The sequence below is a fragment of the Bicyclus anynana genome, chromosome 3, assembly GCF_947172395.1.
Source record: "Bicyclus anynana chromosome 3, ilBicAnyn1.1, whole genome shotgun sequence".
Taxonomy (NCBI): Eukaryota; Metazoa; Arthropoda; class Insecta; order Lepidoptera; family Nymphalidae; genus Bicyclus; species Bicyclus anynana.
The window spans coordinates 179,259-201,736 of NC_069085.1; the positions used below are offsets into that span (position 1 = coordinate 179,259).

A 22,478-nucleotide genomic window follows, 5' to 3' on the forward strand; every position below is an offset into this window, starting at 1 on the left:
CAGACAGACAAAAAATAGTAAAATGAATATTTTAGTAGTAGGTATCTTGAGTTTTGAATTAGACCTAGTAAATTAATTTAAAAATTGTATTTAATTAAGTTAAGTTTTCTTCTTTATGCTATTGTTTTAAAATTGTATACTATTTTATTAATTTTAAATTAGGTAATAATTAATTTTGACATTTAATCCTTCCTATAAATTTGACATATTATAATTAGTTAAGTGTTGACATATAATTATATAAATGTTATGTGCGCCTATTGTTTATATTCATATCAGAACTCTTTAATATGTGTTATCTTATGTTTTAACGTTTAATATGTGTATTGTTGGCGTGCTTTATATAAATAAATAAATAAATAAATAGACGTGTTAGTAATAAAAATTTTAATAAAAAAAATTCAACCGACTTCCAACTCAAAAAATAACTTTAACTAAAAAGCAAAAAATAACATCCTACCTATGAGCTACCTTCTGATCAGTTTGAAGGCGGCGCCAAGCCAGTGATGTTTTAATTAAATACGTTTAAACTACAAAATTTCTGTGGTTATTCCAGAAACAGATAATATCGCATCATCAGATTCTGATGACAATGGTATTCAACACAATTCCGAAAGTATACTCTTTTAAACAAAAAAATAATTATTCTAATCGGTCTAGGCGTCTTCGAGTAATCGACTAAAATACACACAAAAAAACAGACTCGAATTGAGAACCTCCTTCTTTTTGAGTTTGATCGAAACTCCCAGGTTTTCTACGTAAAAATCACAAAAAGGGTCACAAAAACTCTAGTTAAACCCATTACCAGTAAAGATATGCTACTACCCCTAACAGAAGGCAAATATTGCAACTATTATATGGTGAAAGTGTTGCGCGCAGCTTGAAGATTTTCTGCTCTGTTCCTGGAGAAAGGCCCCGAGGCCGGCGGCATTAGCAGTTTGTAAATTGAAATATGGAAATCTGTATTCACAAGTAATTTCAATTCGAGGGGGTTCGAATTCAAAGGGTTCGAGTTGGTGCTGGCGACTAACCTTGCCCCTTGTTCAGACTAAGAGTGACAAGATAAGTTACTACGAACACTTCAGTATGGCGCAGCTACTTTCCAAGTCTGTCGCAAATCTCCCGAGGTCGTCAGGTGGCGGGCCAGTGAGCCGCGGGACACTCGAACTTCAGAGCTTTCGTATGGAATCCTCCTTCCGACCGTCCGTTGAATACACTCGAGTGACCGCCACGTGATCGCGACTGCGGAAGCTGATACATTGATAGCGCACCTAACGAATCCGATGTCGGCGCTGCGGCGAAGGCGACTCTTCGTCTCGGTCATCCCGGCGCAGGGCCGGGACTGGCGGTCGCGCGTGCGGACGTGCGGCGCGGGCGGAGGGCGGCGCGTGCGGCGCGTCCGGCGCGTGCGGCTGTTTCGCGCGAACTGTGCAGTGTGCGGAGTGCGGAGTGCGGCGGGCGTGCGCTGTGATACGAAAACAACATTGTTAACGAGACTACGCACGAGCGGCCGGTTACTGTGTCGCGCTGAGCGGTGAGCGGTGAGCGGTGAGCGGCGCGGGCGGGCGGCGCGCGACATGGCACTGCACTGTGGCGTCACGATAGGTCGGCACTCAGTTTCAAAGTCACGGACAGTACGCGCTCGTAACAATGCTCACATGACGAGGAAGGTATAGCGTACTCCCTGCAGTGACGCATACGTTCGCGCGCAGCCCCTGCCTGCACAGGTACCAGCCCCTGCCTGCACAGGTACTTTCGAAACATCTGGTATACCTAAAACTAATATTTTTAGAAACTTAATAATGGTGATTAATGATTAGAATTACCTACTTAGTCGAAAACATAAAATTAAAGTTACAAGTGTTCTGTGTTCCAAGTGCCTTGGTCCGAGAGAGCCCGTAACAAACCCAGAGGGTGTTTTATAAATTCCAAAAAAAATATTTTTGAAATCCTCATAACAAGACCTTTCATTTGATGTATCACACGACGAAGTTTGTAAAAGTATTTTTTCAACTTTCCATCTTACGGGGGACACTTATGGAGCATAAGTGCCCCCATGAATGCCCCCCGTAGTCAAATTTTACCTATTCACGATACATCAGTATTTGGGTCACAACTCACAACAATTGACATGTGTACATTGCAACTGCTGGTCAAGTACATTCGGAGACAACAGACAGACATTAAAATGTGCGTCAGTCATATTATACGAGTTCTTTTTTTGGACTTTTTCTTTTTTGTCGGGCCACGCACAGTGTAGGGTTCCGTAGATTAAATTAGTACTTTAATCCCTTATGTAATGCATAAAAATACCGATAACGATACCCCACACCATGGGATAGACATAGTAGAGTAGGAACCCTATTTTTATTTTTATTTTCTTTTTACCCGACTGCAAGAAGGGTTATGTCATTATAGGTATATACTTACCTACAAAATGAAAATAACCTTTCTTTCAGTCCGGAAAAAGAAATTTTCCTAGTAGCCCCTTAAGGAACCCCTATTTTTGCTTTTTGTTGAATCTAACAAACTGTCTACTTTCTGAATTCTGTTCATCAAATAGGAACTCAGCAAGCAGCATATATCAGTAATTTCAAGGTACTTGATGCAGTTACTCTAAACTCTATACTAATATTATAAAGAGGTGAAGTTTGTGGTATGGTAGCGGGTGGTAGCGGGCACCGGAACGACCCCAGCGAGCACTGAGCGGGCGACTGTCACACGACTGAACCGGCTCAATGATCTAGTTGCGAGCACTCTGCGACCGACGGTACTGACCGACTGCCGGCCCGCCGCCTGCATAGCTTGCTCCGGTTATAGGTAGGTATCTACCTACTTTCCAATTCCATTTACCAATAAAAATAAAAATCATGACAGCTCAATGATTTTATGCTGTCAGCTCAGCTCTATGCTTGAAGTTTGAACCTACCCAATACCATAAAAACATAACAACAAAAAACTGTAAGTATTATAATATTATTAACATAATAATGAAGTAAAGATAAACTTGAGGCACACAACAAGAACAAGCGGCTGATATCTTAATACGAGTATCATATAGGTAGGTACCTATTTTGTTTAAGGATTATTACTTCCTTTCCTAGATAGTAGATAGGTAGGTAGGGTAAAGTACCCAATAGTTAGCCTTTTAGTAAGTAATTCAATTTGATTAATTTGTATTTTGTAATATCAATTAAACAATGTACATGTAAAAAAATTCACAAAAAATTTAACCGACTTCAAGGGTGCATTACTCTAAAAAGCGAAAAATAATATCCTTTCTATTGATCGGTTTGAAGGCGGTGCTATGCCAAATAGGCTTTTAAACTTTATTGTTTTTTGGCACCACCTTTAAAACGACAATAAAAAGGACATAGGCATAATGTTATTTTTTGCTTGCAGAGTAATGCACCTTTGAAGTCTGTTAAATTTTTAGTGAAAACGATTTTATTTTTGTATTTTTAGTGTGTACGGCATGGTGACCGTAAACGCCACTATATGGGAAGTTTTTTGTTCACTTATTGCAGTTATTTTGATTTAAACACAAAATTACTGAACCGAACTGAACTTTATTTTTTATGAAAATATAAAAAATAAATGGGACCAATCTAGTAGTATATTCTTGCAAACAAAAAAAAACAAAATTGGTTAATAAATGACACAATTGTGAGGTAATATAAATTAAAAAAAAAACCTTCGGGTCGAATTGAGAACCTTTTTTGAATTTAAAAAGCTAAGTTTTGTATTTTTTTTTTAATTTTTGATTCAGTTATCCTGTTTTTCTGTTAAATAGTTTTTGAGTAAAGGGGAATAGTAAATTTTCGTAAATAACTTGAACACTGTTTATTTCAATAATACAAATAAATTATTAACTAACGCTCATTCATTTGATGTATCACACGATGCAGTTTGCTAAAGTTTTTTTTCAACTTTTCATCTTGCCCGCCATTTTCATCATCATTCACGATACACCTCTGCGTTCGGTCCACATTAATTGATATGTGTACCAAATTTCAACTTAATGGGTCTAGTAGATTCCGAGAAAACAGACGGACATCCGAATGTGCGCAATAATAAGTGCGAGTGATGTTATAAAGGTTTCGCTTTTGTATGTACGTACGTTCGAAACCCTAAAAAGCTTGATTATGTTATAGGTATAGGTGCGCTTGAAAAAACAGTTATTCTGAAATCCAAACTTCATTTATGTGTATTGATGATGATGTTAGGTAAGTAGTACATTAGTGTACATGGTTGGCGGCGCGCGGTCGGCCGAGCGCGACGGGGACACAGCGAGTCGTAATTAAATTGAAATTTGAATTATTAATTAGATACTATAAAAAGCTGAAAACACGTTTTAAGAACCGAGTGCTGCGCGCGTGTGTGCGTGAGGCCGTGTGTGCGGCCCCCAAATGTCGCATTTGCATAGCGTAGCGTTTAAACAAACTTGCACTGGAGATTAGCTGCCTCTACATTACAGACGCAACGCGACGGCGTCCGTCCGTCTCGGGCGTCGGGCACACACCTCACATACCTCACACATGCCGTCAGCCAAATATGCCTACCTCATTTTAAGAAGGCTGAAAAGTTTTCAGCCCACATGACACATCAATTCCATAAGTAAGTACGCTATCCAATTATGGAGTTTGGATAGTGGTGGTTTTAGTTTGATTGAACGCCCTAATCTTAGAAAGTGTTAGATAGCCCATTTATCGAGGGAGGCTATAGGCTATATATTATCCCCGTACTCCTACGGGGACGAGAACCACGCGGGTGAACCCGCCAGGCGTCAGCTAGTCCTTTTATAATAGGAAAAAATTATTTTTTATAATTTTCAGTCTACGAATCGGTATAACTATTACTGCCCACGCTAACGCGTACAAAGTTACAAGGAGGCATCTCCAGGCGACGCCGCGGGCGGGCGCTAGTGCTAGTAGTAGCTGAGAGCGAAGCCTGTGGACGAGGCTGTGTGTCGTTCGCTCCAGCGCGTTCACTTCGTGTTACAGTTGTGCGCAGTCTGTAGCGCGGAAGTCCTAAAATAAGGCTTCAACAAGTTTCAATGACGTCATGCTCCGCTTGTGTTTCTAAGCCATGCCGAATTTCAGTTATTATCCCGTACTTGGGTACATTCGTACATTTATTCATGAACAGGCAGTATACGGTGAACTGGCACGACAAACGCAAACTGGAACGCAATGGGCTCTTTAATTGCATGATACGACTAACTGGTACTTTTTGTTAATTACAAAAAACACCAGTTAATTAGTAAGTAGTTATAAATAAACAATAAAGATACCTTATACATTGTGGTAGGTAGTCATATGTCTGTAAATAAAGGCCTTTCTACCTAGTTTTCGTTCCCGTGAAAATACGAGTAAGAGTAAGAATTACGAGCACCTAAAATATAGCTTTTGTTCATCAGAAATAATGTGGAATTCTCATTTTATTCATTTACTAGCGGACGCCCGCGACTTCATCAGCGTGGAATTCAGTTTTTCCTATTCAATCCCGCGAGAACCATGGCTTTTTCCGGGATTAAAGGTATAGCCTTTGTGTTAATTCAGAGTAAAATCTATTTCCATTCCAAATTCAGCCAATTCACTTCAGTAGTAGCAGCGTTAAAGAGTAACAAACATCCAAACAAACATACATCCTTACAAATTACGCGTTTATAGTATTAATAGTATTTATTCAGGAAAATCAACTACTAATACACTGAGTCTATGCTTACAATTATGCATATTATTAGATTTGATTGGAAGTGAATGCTTAGCTACTAAGAGATTAATGGTAAAATATATTATCACATCGGTCCAGTTTCAGAGCTTATTCATCATTTCCAACCCATATTCAGCTCTCTGCTGAGCTCGAGTCTCTTCTCAGAATGAAAGGGGTGAGGCCAATGGTTCACCACGCTGACCCAATGTGGATTGGCAGACTTCTCACACGCAAAAAATTAAGAAAATTCTCACGTACGCAGGTTTCCTCACGATGTTTTTCCTTCACCGTTCGAGACACGTAATATATATTAAAAATCACGCATCTTCTTAAAATGCACACAACTGAATAGTTGAAGGTACATGCCCCGGACCGGATTCGGACCCACGCCCTCCGGAATCGAAGGCAGGGGTCATATCCACTGGGCTATCACGGCTTCAGAGCTTATTCGTTATATACAAAATACAAATCTTTCCTCTTACAATTTTAATTTTAATTTTAAGTGTAGGTATAATTTACTCTTGTCGTGAATTTTTCACGCAAGAAGGCTCAGTCACCCTGCAAATATTGTTTTCAAGGTTTCATCTTACCATTTTGTTGGCGAGCTGAATATGTGGTCAGTCTTTTACTACATATTGGGTGTATAAAACTATTATTGTATAATATACTATGCACAAAAATTAAGGGAGCAGAAAAAAAATCCAAATTTTTGGGGGATTTTCAACAGGCTGTAACTTATACAAAAATAGTCGTACAGCAAAAAAATAAAAAGCAAATTGTAGCTCTATGTGTTTAGTTTTTGGATCTGAGTTTGAAAATTTTTTTTTGAAAATATTTTTCGAGTAATCATAAGAAAACCACCGAAAAAAAAATTTTCGAAAATTTTTTTGGTTTTTTTTTTTAATCTACGGACGTGGAAAAAATTTTTTCGACTCAACCTCCATATGGATCGGATAGCTTGTTTATTCAGATTTAATTTCGTTTTTTTTAAATCTCGATACGAGCATTTCTTGCTGAGATATCGATGTTTGAATGGAAAAAGATCATTTTGTCTTTGATTACCAATATCTCAGCAACCAATGATCGCACAGAAATTTTGAGGTTGGTTTCAAAAATTTTAATAAACTCTCTACAAGGATTGGCAATTGAATTTTGAAAAAAAAAATTATTTTCAATCATTACATGAATTTGAAAAAGCATCCAAAAAAGGGCTTTTTGTCGTCTTTTGGAAAATCAAGCGCCCAATCAAAAATATTGCGGAAACCACTGACGTTAAGTGTGCCTTTTACTGTTCAATATACCCACAAAAACCCTACAAAGTTTCAATTCAATCCAGCCCACCGTTTTTTTTTCCCACTTAATCGAATTTTTGAAAAAATTAAAGGAGCAAGAATTTCGTTCTGAAAATGTCATAATTTACGCTTTTGTGCTTGCGCACTTATCATCTATTATCACTAATCTCATTTATTTTGCAAATATCCAGACAATCTTTGCTTTTTATGTATAAATTAGTTAACATTGACCTTATTTACCCGAATGTATCATAAAAATCAATATATTCAAACCTAGTCATCATCCCCATACTGGCTGTTTCGTATCAAAATGTTATCATCAAGAACAGACAAAGATGCAAATTTTCATTTTCAAAAAGTGTTTCCTCGCAAATGTGTAATTTTAAAAATTATAATAAATCGTATGACATACGCGCGCTTTGATAATTACAGCCTCTGCTTCCTTATTTATTTATATATCATTGGAATATTGGTTCGGCTGTGATTTTCAACTTACCGCACTTATATCGTTAAGTTGTAGTGTTTTAATAATATTTATTACATAATTACTAATAGAGACGTGATCAAAGATATTTTTAATAAAAGAAAATGGCGCCGCCCGCCGGCTGTGTACTGTGTCCTGGATTGGTTTGCGAGGAGTGTACTCCAGAGTTCATTAGTTTCACGCTGAAAGGCGAATTACGTTCCGTAACGCCTCCCGCTTCATTGGATGACCCAACGACACCGGAACTTCTGGTAATTTATCAAATGTGTTCCTCAGTCGTCGCCATGTTTCACAGCCAACTGTTTCTGGTCAATACAAGTCCTCTTTGTATGCAAACGTTCAGTTGAATGATTGTAGGACTGTATCGCTGCCAGGACTGGGTCCAAACTGTCTTTCGGTAAAAAGAAAGGATGGTAAAAACTTAGTTTTCTAACGCTAGCTAATGTCTGATGGGAAAGAGACGAGAGCCTGCAGGAACGCCGTGTTTTTCTTTCGTAGAAAGGACAATTTCTTTCGTTAGTTCCCCTTCTTTCTGTAAGTCTGGTGATAACTTTTTATTTGTAATCTGTTTTATTCCAGTCATCGTGTGTTGCGTTAAGTTGTTTGATATATACAAATTAGGTACTTTCTTAATTTTGAATTGTTTCTAAAATGGAAGTAACTATTATTGGTAGTGGTTGTACCTTATAACAAAATCCATTTTGCAACAGAAATCATTTTGAATTCCAAATGACAGAAAATTTATTTAGGTACCTACCTACCTAAATTCTGGAAAGTTGATGCTTTCGCAAAAAGCGGTTTTACTATCCAACGACCATATTATACAGTTTTATGGTCGATGACTCTATCGCAGTAATTATTCACGGGAATTACTAGACTTCAGTGTCGGAGGAATGTTACTTCTTTACGCGCGCATTCAAAAATCAAAATCAAAATCAAAATCAAAAATCATTTATTTCAAGTAGGCTCAGTTTACAAGCACTTTTGACACGTCAGTTGACTATTTGTAAAGATTCTACCACCGGTTCGGAAGGCAGGTTCTGCTGAGAAGATACCGGCAAGAAACTCAACAGTTGCTCTTTTGAAAAAGTCATACAGTATTTTAGAATTTAAACTATCGTGAGTGTTATTCATATTAATTGATTATGAAACACGGCTAAAACTCACGTGATATTACGTCGGAGTATGCCTCATACAGTATTATAATTTACAATTAATAACAATTACTGTTTACATTTTTTATAGTTTTACTTTCTGTGTGAAGGTGGAAGCTGATCCAACGACCTCCAAGCATCTTTATCATTAAGGAACTCATCAATGTTGTAGTACCCTCGACTAAGTAGATGTTTTTTAACACATTGCTTAAAGCTATGCATTGGCAGGTCCATCACAGTCTTGGGGATCTTATTATAGAATAGTACACCCAAACCTACAAAAGATTTTTTTACTCTTTGGAGACGATATGCAGAAATAACTAACTTATGCCCGTGTCTAGTAAGACGTGGGTTTAAATCTCCTTTTCGTTTGTACAAATTAATATTTTGTCTTACATATACTATACTGTTATATATATATTGACAGGCTACTGTTAGTATACCTATTTCTTTAAACTTTTGACGAAGGGACTCGCGTGATTTTAATTGATATATTGCTCGAATTGCTCTTTTTTGAAGAACAAATATAGATTGTATATCGGCAGCCTTGCCCCACAATAAAATACCGTAAGACATTACGCTGTGAAAGTACGCAAAATAAACAAGCCTAGCTGTATCAACATCAGTAAACTGTCTTATTTTTCTCACGGCAAATGCCGCTGAGCTAAGTTTACCAGACAGTTTTTCTATATGAGCACCCCACTGAAGTTTACAATCCAAGGTCACTCCCAGGAAAACTGTGGAACTCTCCATTTCCAGTGTTTCACCATCGATCATTATAAACTTATCTAATTTTTTAACATTTGGCAATGAAAACTCAATACATTTAGTTTTCTTGGCATTCAAAAGTAGATTATTTGCAGTGAACCAATGCGACACATGCGATATGGCACGGTTTACGTCGTCAGAGTTATCTTTATTTCTGTCGGACTTAAAAATTAAGGATGTGTCATCAGCAAACAGTACAATCTCACATATGCCGCTGACATGGTATGGTAAATCGTTTATGTACACTAAAAATAGAAAAGGACCCAGAATTGAACCCTGTGGGACGCCCATTATGGTAGTGGAACCGTGCGACTTTATATCATTTATGCATACCTTCTGCGTTCTATCACTGAGATAAGAGGCAATGAGATCGAGTGCAACACTTTTGATGCCATAGTGGCTTAACTTGAGTAGAAGGGTGTTATGGTCAACACAATCGAACGCCTTGGACAGATCACAGAACACACCAATAGCATTCTTAGAACCTTCCCATGCTTCATAAATATGTTTTAAAAGTTTAGCCCCTGCATCAGTTGTATTGCGACCTTTTGTAAAACCATACTGTTCAGGATGAAACAAGTTATTTAAATTAAAATGACATAAAAGTTGATTTAATATGATTTTTTCAAAGACCTTGCTAAGTGTTGGCAATATTGTAATCGGTCTATAATTATTAAGATCTGATTTGTCTCCTGATTTAAAAAGTGGTATCAATTTGCCATGCTTCATTAGGTTCGGAAAAATACCTAAGTCCACACATTCATTAAAAATAATGGCTAAGTGGGGAGCAATTACATCAATTATATTAGATATTACTTTCACTGACATGCCCCACAGATCTCCGGTTCTTTTTAATTTTAACAAATTGAAAGATTTTTTAATGTCTGATACAGTTATGTGGTGAAATTCAAAAAGAACGTTGCACTCTTTAACATTGCCTCTTAATAGTCTCTGGGCTTCCGTAGCAGACGAATCTAGTGAATCAGTTAACAAGATAGGAACATTCTGGAAAAAATCTTCAAAGGCATTAACAACCTCGATATCAGTGTTTACCTTTTTGTCATTGACAATTAATTCAAAACTGATATCCCGCGGTTTGATTTTTCCTGATTCTCTATTAATTATATTCCAGGTGGTTTGTATCTTGTTCTCAGACTCAATTATTTTCTGTTTGATGTGTAACGATTTCGCAAGAATACAAACACGTTTGAAAATTTTTGAGTAACTTTTGACATAATCTAAATAAGTTCGCGTTTGAGTATATTGTTTTTCCTCGTACAACTCGTACAGTTTGTCTCTACTTTTGTAAATGCCTACAGTAGCCCATTCGCTAAACTTTAATTTTTGGCTAGCATTAATGCGTTTAAAGTTAAAAATTTTACTAAACTCTCTGTCTATTGTCTTGAAAAGTGTACCAAAGAGCATGTCTGGATGATTATTTTCAAATGCAAGACTTGGAATTTTAGAAATAATTGTATTTTTGAATCGCTTTAATTTACTTTCAGTTATTGGCCTACACTTTACCCATTGATTGCTATTGGTTTTATTATTTAAGATAGTAATTATTTGACCACTATGATCAGAGCTTAATTTATTTATTATCTTCTTTCTCTCAAGCACACAATTATAAAATATATTATCCAGACAGGTACCTGAAGTTGCGGTTATCCTAGTAGGTTCGTTAAAAGCATGCATCAAATCAAAACATTTAAATAAGTTAAGAAATCTAACAGATTTTGAGTTTTCTGTTAGAATATCAACATTAAAATCGCCGCAAATCAGTATTTGTTTGGAAGATGTGCACAATCGCCTCATTACATCTTCCATTACCTCTTCAAATTGATCAAAGTCAGCAGGAGGGGGTCTGTACACGCATACTATAATAATTTGTTCCAACTCCACACAAGAAAGTTCAACAATGCATTCCACAGAAAGACGAACTATATCTTTTCTATCCTTACATTTTAAGTTATTATGTAAGAAAATTAAGGAGCCACCATGACCAGCCCTTCTGAAGAACACACTTGACAATGAATAATTATTAATATTAAGAACTGACAGCTGTGAGTTAGTGAGCCAATGCTCCGTAATACATAATATGTGTATATTGAATTTTTCTACAAATAGTTCAACTTCTAACTCCTTGCCGTTGATGCTCTGTATGTTTTGGTGTACAAGGTTAATGTTACAGTGCATCTCCGTTGTCGTATCTTTTAGTTTAAAAAATTTTCAATTGTAACAGTACCAGGATTGGTACTGCGGTCAGGTATAGAAATATTTGTACTATTAGTACAGGTTGTAAAAATGTCAAAAGACTGCGTTACAATACTTGTAACTGGATCGGTTAAATTACAATTAACAATTGAGACAGTACTATCATTCGTACTCTGGTCAATAGAAACATAACTACTATTATTACATGTCATATTAATGTCAATAGACTGTGTTACAACACTTGTAACTGACTCGTTTAAGTTGTAAGCCAACAGAGAGGCAACATGCTGCTTACATTTTTTTGGCAGATATAAATTATCTTTAGTCAACGAATAAGATGAGATAAACTTATTCATGTCAAAATAAAAAAATGCATCGCTGTGATGGTATGTCAAGTTGTATAACATAAGATTCAAGTTATGGATATGCTTATTTTCTTTAGCAATTGACTTAAGGTATGGAAATGCACATAATGTAAATTTACATTTGGTTCTATTATGTAATACCAAAAGCTTTTCAATACATTTTATAATTTGATGCCTTTTAATATTTGAACTGTTCCCTAACATCAAAATTACATTTGAGTAACCAACTACATTTTCTATACTTATGCTATTTATTAAATAACTAAAACTAGCCCCCGGAAAACATTTATTAGTCACTGAATGGTTTAAGTAATGGCTCATAATGGAGCCAAAATCCTTACCTAACTTATCAGAAATTATTAGAGTCTTTTTTTGAGCCTTGTCTGGCAAATTAAAACTATGTGAACTTAAATTATTATCTGAGATTGAAGGAATTGGAATAACATTATTATTACACTGCTCATTTTTGCCAATATATCCAGAAATAGACAAAACACTACAATCCTGGGTAACCGAAGGTACCTGATTTGAACATTGGCATTTGTTACTTAATGATTCAAAACGGGCCATATTGTATGTACCTAAGGCTAACAACTCTTCAGCCGCTATGATCTGATCATGGATCTGACTTTGAGACAACTCATATTTAGCAGTTATTTCCTGCAAGGAATTTTCCATTTGATTTAATTCATACTGTAAAATTTGTGTTTCATTTTCATATTTTTCCCTGGAATTTTCAAGTAAAGAACAGTAAGTGTTAACTTTTTTTATTAATAGTGACCGTTCTTTTCTTAAAGCCAGGTTTTGTTTATTTGTGCTATGAAATTTAATTAGTTTTTGAGTCTTTTTGATTATTTTTTTAATTTTAATATATTTTTTAATTTTTTTGTGGCTATTAAAGAAAGTATGTCTAGATTGTGGCATAGCTGAAGTTTTGGTTGCACATGGGCTGTCACAAGTCAGATCAATGCAAAGCATTGGCGCCGGGACTGATGTGGAAGAGGCAAGCAGTTCATTATACAGATTGTTTGTATTTTTTTTTTTGCATTGTGTATCATCTATGCGCTTGACTTAGGGAAAGTGTGATAGTGATAGTGCGAACGGCGAGGCGAACGGACATTGAGAGGCATTGGTCAGTGGAGATGTACAGAGAGACGGTTCCGTTTTGTTTCACGTAGGTGCGACTGAGTCGGACTGTCCCCGTCCCGTGCAGCTCGCCCGACTCTCACCCTAATGTCGGCTCGCACTCGAGACACCCGTGAGCTCTTGCACTATCAATAACACAATCTGTAGATATGTACAAGTTCGCGCTTGAGGAAACTGAGGCGTAGATAAACAGCAACAAATGAAAACAATGCGCTTCTCGGAACGAGCCGGTGACGCGCGCCTCGCGCGGTAAGAATGAGTAGCTGTTACTGGTTGTAGGTATTTATTTATCAATCTCTTACCGTAATCGCGAACACGATCCGATAAGGGAATTAGCTTTCTCGTGTGGAAATACGGTACTTGTAGGTACATATGTTTTCTGTGACACGGTATAGTACTCACGGTAAACTACAGCCACCTACAGCCCCAGTCAGCGAGGCGCCATCTTGTGTGGCGAGATCGCAAGCAAGCTTTACCGTGAAATAAAACAAATAGATGTGTTTGTGTAGATAGTCGCTGATAGTGCCGACACGTGCCGCGTGGCAAGTTATCTGTTAAAGGTGAATGCCCCGGACCGGATTCGAACCTACACCCGGTACCGGAGGCGTAGGTCATATCCACTGGGCTGCACAACAATTTACATCTGTCAGTGTATCTCTTCGCAGCAGTCATAGATGTAATGAGATTACGTAGGCCAGTACCTACAGAGTGCCGGCTCGTTATGTAACATTTCCTACGATCGCAACGTATTTTCCCCGCGGCGAAAAATACACCAGCTACCTACCTATACTACAAGCCTTTCGCTCGACGCGACTCGCGGCGGGAGGAATAAAAAGGCGGATAAATAAAAAGGTGAAGCCTTAATGGGTAGGGTAGGGGTAGGATAGGGTAGGGTAGGGTCGGGGTAGGGAGGGTAGGGTGGGATAGGGATAAGGTAGGGAGGCTAGGGGTAGAGTAGGGGTGGGGAGGGTAGGGGTAGGGTAAGGGTAGGGTAGGGTTAGGGTAGGGGTAGGGTAGGGTAGACGTAGTTGAAAGTTTACATAGACTTTCACGCGGACGAAGTCGTAGGCGTCCGCTAGTTATAATTATTATTAGGTGTGAAATGACTTGTTGGTGAACAGTATTCATCGAGAAAGGCTGTAGTATAAGTATTAAACTTGTAAGCAAACAGAACCTTCGAGTACCTAATGTAGTGACGCCGACATGCTCCGCAGTGCGCGAACTATGGAAGGATAAATCTAGAATTTATCACGCAGCTATCTAAACTGTAGGTGACTATACTAGAGACAAGAGGCTCAGTCCAAAAATACTCGATGTAAACAAACCACTAATTACCATAAAATAGGGTTGTCAAATTTTAAAAAAGGAACATTGTAATTTTTTCACCTTTTCTTATTGGTACAATAAAAATAAAACTTGTATATTGTTATCTGGAACTTAACTCAATCGTCTAATATGTAATTTAAAAGTTGTCATTTTATTTTTATGTCAACGAGTACATTTTTGACAACCTTATCACAATGAGCGGACATTTATTATCAATTTCGTAGGTAAGTAACATTTGGCTCCATTTTCATAAATAGTCAAATTGAAGATTTGTAAATTTGAAGTATTAGTAAACTAATCATGGTTTTACGAATGTTTTAGATTTAGCAATATTGTAATTTAAATTATTTAATCACAACAATTTAAAATAAATACTTAGCTTATTAAATCCATTTTTAAAACTAAGTCTTCTTTAGTTTTCCAAGGGTACTTAAAAAGTATTCGGTAGGAAATTATACTAAAACAATAAAATTTCACCTCTTTATTACAGACTTGTACTATTAATTAAAATAAATGATTATCATGAAGTTTCCAATAGGTTGTTGACACCTGCTTGCACCTGATTGGTGGTACACATCGAACATGGCTAAACTATAGCTGTATCTATTGAAATAATGTATTAATTGAATGTTACAAAAAAATTGGGTCTCCCTGTCTTGTCGCCGATAATTCCGCAGACCACATACCGAGTTACGTAATTTATGTTTATCGCATTTTACAATCTTTAAATTCCCACGAACTTGTTTACGGGAAACAAAAAAAAATATTTATAGTACCGAGCTCGCGCTCGGCGCCGGGACTACATCTTAACAAGGTACAAAAAAAAAAAAACATACATACAGCCGAACGTAGAACCTCCTCCTTTTTGGAAGTCGGTTAAAAAAGTATGTTCTATTCTATCTTACATTATACAGCCTGTCTCGTAAATACTTTACAGGGTGATAGCTGACATCAAGGCCTACTAAAATAACGCAATGTCAGCTATCAACCTGTAAAGTATGTCGTAATATTTACGACATCCTGTATATATGAAAAGATAAAGAATAAAGTCTGGGCACCGCAGGCCATACTCGTATTTGTAGAAGATGAGAGTCATTGTGCATCCACACTACGGGCCGAATGTTCTGCATTAGTAACATTGATGTTCCCCTGAATGCCTGCTGTGATCGCTGACCGCTGCCCGCTGCCCGTTACGTTGCCCGCTCCGTTGCCCGCTCCGTTGCCCGCTCCGGTTCCCGCTCCGCTCGGCGCGTTGGCAGCGGCGGCGACACTCAGTGTATTTATAACTTGGCACTTTTCTTTCGATTCTTGTATTTTTATCACACGTTCGTTTATCGCAGGTAACAAATCGTCGCAGAGTATTCCACTAGCATCGTCATCGTCAGCCACAGCAGGTTCGATACCGATATAAATTAATGTAGTAAGCTTATCTAAATTATATCTTCTTAAGTCTTATTTTACTTTATTCCCAAAACTTTACAACACAAAAGAGAATTACAGGTGGCAATTTGTGATTACAGCAGAACAATTAGATAACTAGATGTTACTTTATATGTTTTTCTTTAATTTCGTACCTAAATTGAATCTTGATGCAGAGCGTTCAGCGAAAGCTTGGTCGCAAACATATAGCTACATAAAGCAGGGGTTAAAACGTTCTTTCATTTTGAACAGGCGCACTACATTTGTGAAAATTATTTAGTGGGACTTTACAGATTATGAGAGGTAAGCGATAAACGGAGACTAGGGCCACTGGTGCGGTCTAGGTGTGGACATCTACAACCTACACTTCAGCCTGTAGTCTACAGGACACGGCTCGGTAGCCGGTGGTCGGAATCATGTGACAGAGTAGGTCTCACAGACCACCTGTAGGTCCCTATACATATAAAATGTAATGTGATTTAAGAATATTTTAAAATGAAATTCAACTCCTAAAAGTTTTAAAGGGACTGAAGTTTAGTTTGTAAATATAAAACTAACGCAATTTATTTTTTCGATGACCGGCTGACGCTGGCAGCGCTACTAGCTAGCGCAGTTTACTACTACAAAAATACAACCGACTTCAAAACCTAAAAAACTTACCCACTAAACTAAAAGCGAAAAATAACATCATAACATTATTGTGTTCTACCTGCTGATCAATATGAAGGCGGTGCTAAGCCGGAAATGTTTTTTTCAATAAAATTTAAAAACCATTCATAATTTTTTTTGAAAGTTCCTCTCGATTTCCAGAAGTTCCCAACATCAGACCTAAAACAATAATTTTCCAAATCGGTTCAGGCGTCTTCGAGTAGTCGGTGTACATACATTAAAAAAAAAACATACCGATCAACTTGAGAACCTCCTCTTTTTTGAACTCGGTTAATAACTCACGTAGTATCTACATAGCGAATCCCCTCGGCCCGTCTTGGCCGGCGGCGACAGGCCAATGACACAGTAATATTACTGTGCCAATGATGCATGTCGATGTGACGTCACAGGTGCGCCGGTGTGACGTCGCCGGCGCGCGCGGAGCGTCCACTGCTCAGGTGACACGTTGAGGTGCACTCTGACGTCACGCGGGCGCACGTCACGATCGTACGCTTTGTATACAATTGTTTATACCTACATCACATAGATATGCCATGTATGGACAAAGATAATCAAAATCAATTGAAATGGTGGTTGAACCGGTGGAGTGCTCACGTCGCGACGGAGCAGCGCCGGAAAACGTCGACGAGCGACGAGTGACATTCCGCGAGGCGTGGGAAGGAAACCTTTTTTGACGGCCACAGTGCAGTGGATTTACTAGACGGAGGCGGGAGGCCCTGGGTTCGATCCCCGGCAGAGCTGATTGAGATTTTTTCAAGTATTTGGTTCGCGTTTGGCTGGTGGGAGACATCGGCCGTGGCTAGTTACCACCCTAGCTAAAGACGTACCGTAGGGAAACCGAAATGGGTGTGGATTTTCATCCTACTTCTAACAAGTTAGCCCGCTTCCATATTAGATTGCATCATCACTGACCATCAAGTGATCAAGAGTAGTCAATGGCTAACTTGTAAATAATAAAAATAAAACCTGCCACCAGTCGGATCAGCTCGTTCTCCAGCACGCAGCAGACCTGGCGGGGCCACGCTGTCCTGCTTCCAATGCCTCAGCCATCGCATCAGCCAGACCATTCGTATGGGGCATACCTATTTGCTATCGGACACACCAAAGTCTGGTAGATTACTTACTTGGCAAGAAAACGCTCCACCACCATGGCTTACTTCGTGCATAATTTTGTTCGACGCCATGAATATTGAATATCACATAGGTACATACACAAAGTTTGAATGATTACAGTCAATTATAATATAATAAATTCATCGGTTTCTCATTCGAGCGAGCGTGTCGACATGTTGTTTGTCCAAACTTGAGCGTCCTTGAGCACACACACACGCGCACGCACTGATAGCGACACTTTCCCGCCGCGCCCGCGCCCGCGCCAATGTCAGGCGACTCGTTTCTCAATAACTTTTATTAATAGTACGAGATCCGGTATAAGAAATATACCTTTATCTGTTATTTATTACGGGAAGGGATAACAAATAAATAATAGAAAATACATCGACAAATTGCACATGGGTTGCTTACTCTGCGGCCGAACAGTATTGAAAGAATATATTTTTGATTAGCGGACTCCCATGACTTCGTCCGCGTGAAACTCGATATGAACTTTCAACCCTACCAACCCTACGTCTACCCTACCCCTACCCTACCCCTACTCTACCTATACTCCTTTATCTAATTTTCTGTGCTATTTTTTAATTTTTTTCTGTCATAAGAACCTTCTCCTGGCAAATAACAAACACATAAAAAAATAGTGAAATCGGTCCAACGCGTGATGGCGTGACCAAGGGATATTGGGATCTTGTTCCCCTCATTATTTAATTTAAAAAAACGTACCTACTATGTATTAGTTAAAAGAATTTATCTACCCAAAAAAATTTAAAAGTGAAGGATCACTTTGCAACTAGGGTTACCAAAATTTCTCAAGAAAAATATAGTATCTTTCAGATTTAGCCAAAAAGATGTACAGTACGCTTAAAAAGAAGTAAGCGAAAAACTCATTTGTTTTTATAAAATTATATATTTATTTATACTTATTGCATTTTTCACAAACTTTAGTCTTAAGTAAATAAGATATATTATATGGTATTTCACGTTTTTCACGTTAAATATTTGGAAAACCAAAATTTTTTAATCGATAATTTTAAGTTCGGAATTCATTTAACAGTACACGCAGACCCGAAATATAGTTCAATATTATATACGAGTATAATATAGTTGTGGTATAGTTTTAAACGCTTGGCAACCCTAACTGCAACTGTGGGGTTGGTGTGGGGCATATACATCATTTAATAGTAGAATATCATATAATAATTAATAATCATGCTTAATTAAACTGTATTCGTTCAGGGATTCCCAGATTTTGTATAAAACATGTGTTTGGCAGCAATTTAACTAGGTGTCACTGTGAACATTATGTATCATTTATTTCATAGCACTGATGAATAACAGATGAGGGTATATATTTGTAACGCCGGATCTTAGACCATTAGCTATTAAAGGCGACATCGGGGCTGCGAAAGGATATCCATTTCTTTACTGTGCCCATGTGTCAATTAAACATAATTATTAATATTCATTTCAGTTAGGAAGTACTTGTGTGTTTCCGGTAAACGTTGCTAGGTGCTGTTACCACCTAACCACCGTCCTATCTTCTAAACGATACGATAGACGACCGCGTGGCGCAGCGCGTAGCGACCCTGCCTTCTGCATCCACGGCCGTGGGTTCGATTCCCGCAACTTGAAAATATTTGTGAGTGTTTTCCAGTGTCTGAGTGTATATATAGTCCCCAATTGCTGACATCGCTGACGACGGCGTCAGGCTCTCCCTGAAGGACGAGTCAGGCTCGTTCTCCCTTTGAAGCCTAGTGTTGATCTGGACTTTGCTTAATGTATAAGTGAAAACCTTATGAAAAGCTCTTCCGAAGATCCCGAGAATATAGTGAACAAACCGACAGAAGGATAGATTGTCAGGCCGACGGACGGACAACAGATAATTGATCATTTATGATTTTGATCGCCTCAACTCGGTGTTTGTTAATTTTACTGAAATACTATTACATATATGTCACACAACAGCAGCTATTTGTCTTATTATCATTTAGTCGCACAGTGAACAACGAAAGTTACTTATTTAAACAAAATAATACTTCATTTAAAAATATTTTTGTGCAATGTGCAAAATTGTGCATATTATGTGCGCTCAGTCACAGTAAATGTATTTACTGTGACTGAGCGCGGAGTGTTCAGTGGAGGATTTTGTCGGTACGTAACATTCCTACGTATTGAAGTATCGTTGAGTATAGAGTATAGACAGCTGATAAAGTAATCTATTTACAAACAAATGTGGCAGGTACAGTTATACACACTACCACAGAAAACATAACATGTAAATATATGAAGCTGCTGTACTCTGACCGGGCGTCCGGCGCCGCGGCGCGCCACCTACTGCCACTACTGCGCACTGACTGACTGTGACTACTGACTAGTGATTACTCCACTGGGCACTGAGCACTAGTAGCTAGTGGCTACTGCCTAGTGCCTGTAGTGTTTACTGCGCGCTACACGCGCGTTGCGTTTGTTTGTCCGAGTCAAGGGGGGCCGCGGGGTCATCGCGCCGCGTGTTTTTGTCTTTATGATGATGTTGTTTGTAACGATCATTTTATATCATTGGTTGTTTGCGTGTTTTAGTATGCGTTCTAGGTGTCTTTTTGATGAATAGAATTTGTAAAATCGCCCGCGTGTTCACCTCAGCTTTGGTGATGCAGGCGGCGACGTGGCGCGGTCTCCGGTACAGATTAACATTCTTTGTTAACGACTGCATTCGCAGTTCTGTATAATAATTGCAATTTGCTGCACAGATACCTATATACTTATGTATCCGCTTCAACCGGTAAAACCACTGACGATTCTGGGAAATCTATGACGTAGCCCGTAGGGTCAACTGGCCGATGTCCGACCGCGTTCCTATACCTAATACCGGTATGGAGTTGTGGTATAGTTTTAAGCTATTTAATAGTTTACGAACGTAAAGATAACCTAAATTATTCTTCTTTTCGTAAAAACAAGTATCTTTTATGAAAAGAAGAAGTTTTAAGAAGCATCATAAAACTTGCAATTATAGTGAGGCAATGTTTAATTCACAAAGAAATAATACAATACTTATGGTAGGACGGTTCAGTGTTGTAGCCTTAGGTATATCGTGTAGGTACATACGTTACCTGTGATTCAAGAGTTTGTTCATTAGAGTAAAGGATTGTAACGAATCGCACGCGATGGACAAAGGAGCGCCGGCATTTTGAGGTGACGTTGTACGAACGTATGCACGACACGATTACATCCAAACATTTTAATTTATAAATAATTATATATATTATGATGTAGGAAGTCACGCCGGCATTTAGCAATATACTCGAAACTATGTTGCGCACACGCCTAGAACATGGTCTATTAAGTCTTGACATGAAGATACCCATGTTTAGGCGGGAATTCAAACGGAAAAAGATGCGATAAATAAAAAAAATCCAGTTTTAGATTTTCAACCTAATGATCTCACCCTGACCGTGCACTACCTTATTATAAAGTTCTTTTTGCTTTAATTTCAATTACACTAAGCGGTCGACATCAGGAGTACTGACCCTACTCCTCGTTTTAAAGTAAAATTACGACGACCATTGTCGCTGCTGGGGCTAGTTCTGACTTGAGCACTTAGCACTTATTATGTTATAGTAGCAGCTTCGGATAGACACTCATAACAAAGAGGTTGTTAAATATCGTTGGTTGTGAAGGTAAGTATTTACGTAAATAACGATATAATTTTATATATTTACCTGGCGATATCGATATAACACAATTAAAATGCGGCCGAGAACAAGGTGAGCCCGTATTTCCAAATAGGATATTATTAAACCATGAGGTCGTCCAGCCCAACAGAGATACACTTACCTATTATTAAAGTTATTCGCGTTCACTTCGTTCGTTGCGCGTGACGTCACTGGTCACGTCACCGGTCACTGCGGGCTGCTGCGCACTGTCGTGCTGCGCGCGCTCGAGTGCGAACATTTACGATTACAATAATAACAGCGAAGTTGAGTGGTTCCGTATCGATCGCGCTCCGACCGACGACCGCTAGATAAAGATACGAGTTCTCGTTATCTTGCACCAAACGATAGTACAGTCTTGCATGTCGTGCTGCGGCCGCTCGTCGCCGCACGGTGACCGCACGGAGACCGCACGGCGCGCCGCAGACTGTGACTGAAGTATTGCTGATTACCTGCGTAGTTCCCGTTCCCGTATGATTACGGGGATAAAATATAGCCTATAATATCACCTGGGTATAGTGTAGCTTCTCAACAGTGAAATATTTTTTTAAATCGGTTAAGTAGTTTCGGAGCCTATACAATACAATCAAAAATCTTTACAAATAAATGTTTTCTCTTTATTATATTGGTATAGAAGTATAGATCTTGTTGATCTGGATCAAGGGCTTTACAATAATAAGTACATTTAGGTTTAATTTCGCTTAATTTCCGTCGGGAGACGTGCTTAAATAGTATTGCCTTCTGATTCTATCACTAAGTAGAATAAATACATAATAATTTATCATTTACCAAGAATTTTTAAAATCAGTAAGTTCCGGAGCTTATTCGTAACAAACAGATCAAAATCAAGAAGAAAAAATCAAATGTTTGTTATTTATACCTTATCGCTTACCTATCGGCTTTTCTGAGCGGTATACGGTATACGAGTAATTTGAAATTCCATAAGTCGGGTAATCGGTAGTTTCATCCTTAAGCAGCAACGAGCAGCAACTAGCAACAACTGGCAGCAACGAGCAGCCGCTGCGAGTGCCGCAACGTAGCACTGGCACTGGCGCCGGCGCTGCTGGCTTTTGCTGATAAGCACTGTTCTGTATCTGAGCGATAGC

The 22,478-nt window shown here is 38.3% G+C and overlaps 1 protein-coding gene and 1 pseudogene across 5 annotated transcripts in view; both read right to left on the reverse strand.

Annotated features, from left to right (window-relative positions):
• LOC112052940 (uncharacterized) overlaps positions 1–21,595 on the reverse strand; it is a 44,980-nt gene extending 23,385 nt beyond the window's left edge. The window contains exons 1-2 of one of the 5 annotated variants that reach the window (XM_052891375.1): positions 21,497–21,595; positions 1,272–1,465 (exon numbers count right to left, since the gene is read on the reverse strand). The gene's annotated coding sequence lies outside the window, so the exon portion shown is untranslated. Of the gene's footprint in view, positions 1–1,031; positions 1,236–1,271; positions 1,466–17,676; positions 17,891–21,496 lie in introns of those variants that run through there. The other 4 variants (XM_052891374.1, XM_052891378.1, XM_052891376.1 and 1 more) reach the window with 4 other exon arrangements.
• LOC128199912 (uncharacterized) lies at positions 7,306–8,076 on the reverse strand (annotated as a pseudogene).
• Positions 21,596–22,478: the final 883 nt, after the last annotated feature.